The 2,470-nt window shown below is 44.9% G+C and overlaps 1 pseudogene; it reads right to left on the reverse strand.

The window, feature by feature from the left end:
- Positions 1 to 475: 475 nt before the first annotated feature.
- Positions 476 to 2,096, reverse strand: LOC133610431 (metallophosphoesterase 1 pseudogene; annotated as a pseudogene).
- Between the last annotated feature and the right edge of the window lie 374 nt (positions 2,097 to 2,470).

The following is a 2,470-nucleotide window of genomic DNA, read 5'->3' on the forward strand; positions in this document are numbered from 1 at the left end:
GAAAAATCCACAGAGGTTAGGTGTATAACAACAAGGGCAAAAAAACGTACCCGGACTTGGAGGTCAAGCAAACGCATGCAACGTGGAAGGAACAGGAAACAATAACCAGCAAGGCACAGCTGTCTGTGCCAAGCTTAAATAGTCCAAGAAGTGATTAGCTGCAGGTGTGCCTCAAGTAGGGAACTGAGTAAAAAAAGCAGAACAGGGAAAATGCAGGCATAAAATAAAAGGGAAGAAAGGAGAACAATAAAACACAACACAGCTAACATTATGTAGAAAGCAAACTATAACCTGCTACCCAAGAATGTACGATTCTTCTCAACAAAAAGAGAAATATAACCTTAGAAAAAAATCTAACTTAATGTATGTATACTAATGTATATTAGTAACCTGTCATTTCAAACAGGAAAATTCCCAAACAAAAATGAAAATAGCTAAAGTTGTACCTATTCATAACACTGGAGACAAACACAAATTTACAAATTATAGACCAGTTTATTTACTTTCACAATTTTCTAAAATAATTGAAAAACTGTTCAATAACAGATTGGAGAGTTTCATAAACAAATAAAGAATACTTGCTGAAAACCAATATGGATACAGAGCTAATATTGCAACTTCGATGGCTTTAATCTGATTATGTGCTGCACAAAACTCCAACTCGGTCTAGAGATGGTGATTTAATATGCACAGTTCAATGTCAACAATTTGGCCCCAAAAAATATTGCACAAACATTTGGCACATAAAGTGAGCTACCTCAGATGTGTGTCATAAAAGAGGAATCCCTTAACAAAATGTGATTCATGTTCACAGTGGACACACATGACTCAACAACAATAATGATTCACATCAATCATAATAATAAAGTTTGTCTCAGGATGCCAAAAACAAGGCAAAGCGCTGGGAAGTGTGGTGGCTCGTTTGGTTCACCGGAAACTCCCAGCTTTTTTTTTTTTTTTACCTGAACCATTATAACAAGCACCGCCTTTTGAGGGCTATAGCGGAAGATAAGACAAACTCATTAAAATCAGTTTGTGCGACACAGGCAACAATCACGTCATAAATGTCACAACTTTTAAGTCCTTTAAAACACGATTTTAGACTAAAATATAAATTTGCGTCTTTCACACAAACCAAGAGTTTCTTAGCATGTTCGAACGAATCCCAAGTCCTTCTCTTCGCTCTGTTCCGCTTCCAGGTGGTCGCGGTGGCTGCTGGGTAGTGTAGTTTCACAGCGACTTGTGCTTCCCCAGCAGGCACAGGCTGAGGCGCTGCAGCAGGCCTTTCATCCATAAACAGTGAGCCAGGACGAGCAGCACCAAGCAGCAATACACCCCGATCACCGTACTCTCCTCCGGTAAGAAACACTTGGACAGAGCGTAACTCCCTGGGGACACTGACGCCAGGATCAAGCTGGGATTGTTGCGGTTCCTCCAGCTGAAGGACGGCGCGCTGATTTCTGGGTACTTGTTGTCATGGAGAACCTCACATCCGCTGTGGGTGTGGCCACTCAGGATGAGGCGGGGCTTAAACCACTGCAGCAACTTCTGGGAGGCTTCCTTTGACAGCACATCGTACTTCTCTCTGATCAGAAGTTGTCGTTCTCTAGGCGGCGCTGCGTCTGTGCCTGTGCAGCCTGCGTCGCTCACTCTGTACAGCGGGTAGTGCTGTAACATGATCGGGGGTTTCGGGGGATGAGCTCTGTGTCGCTGGAGTGTCTGAATATCCTGTGGAAGCGACGCACGTCATCCTCCCAGTGCTTCTGGGAGCTCCACTTGCCCTCGTCAAAGATGTCCCCCAGAATGAAGACCACCTCGGGCCTGAGGAGCCACAAGGCGGTCTGGAAGGCTCTCTCCATCTGCCATTCCCTCCTCAGCTTGTCGAACCAGTGCCCCCCCACGGCTCCCAGGAGGTGCGTGTCCGACAGCACCATGGCGCGGACTGGCGGCGAGTCCTCCCCGTCGCACGCATGCTCTATCCGGAGCCAGGCGCACTGGACGATGGTGGGGCAGTAAATGAGATACTCGCAGAAGAAGAAGGCGCCGAAGACCAGCAGCATCAACAAGACTGCGAGCATCTATTTGACGCTGAACCTCGGCATGCATTTGTTATGGTGCTGACGACCCCCTGACTGGCGCACTGGCGGTGATGGAGCGACCCATCAGAAATAACAGAGGAATTTACCAATGCAATAGATCGTGAACAGTGTGCAGTGGCAGTTTTTATGGATTTAACTAAAGCATTTGACACACTTAATCACAATATTGTAATAAAAAAAATAAAAACGTATGGCATCAGAGAGTTGATCTTAAACTGGATAAAAATCTACTTAACAGGAAGCAATACACGAAGCAAAAGTACGTCTACAACGCTAAATATATCCTGTGGTGCACCACAGGGCTCAAAACTGGGACCAAAATTGTTAAATCTTTCAATAAATAGCATTAGTAAAGTTACACAAGACTTGAA

This window comes from Nerophis lumbriciformis, linkage group LG02 (genome assembly GCF_033978685.3).
Source record: "Nerophis lumbriciformis linkage group LG02, RoL_Nlum_v2.1, whole genome shotgun sequence".
Taxonomy (NCBI): domain Eukaryota; kingdom Metazoa; phylum Chordata; class Actinopteri; order Syngnathiformes; family Syngnathidae; genus Nerophis; species Nerophis lumbriciformis.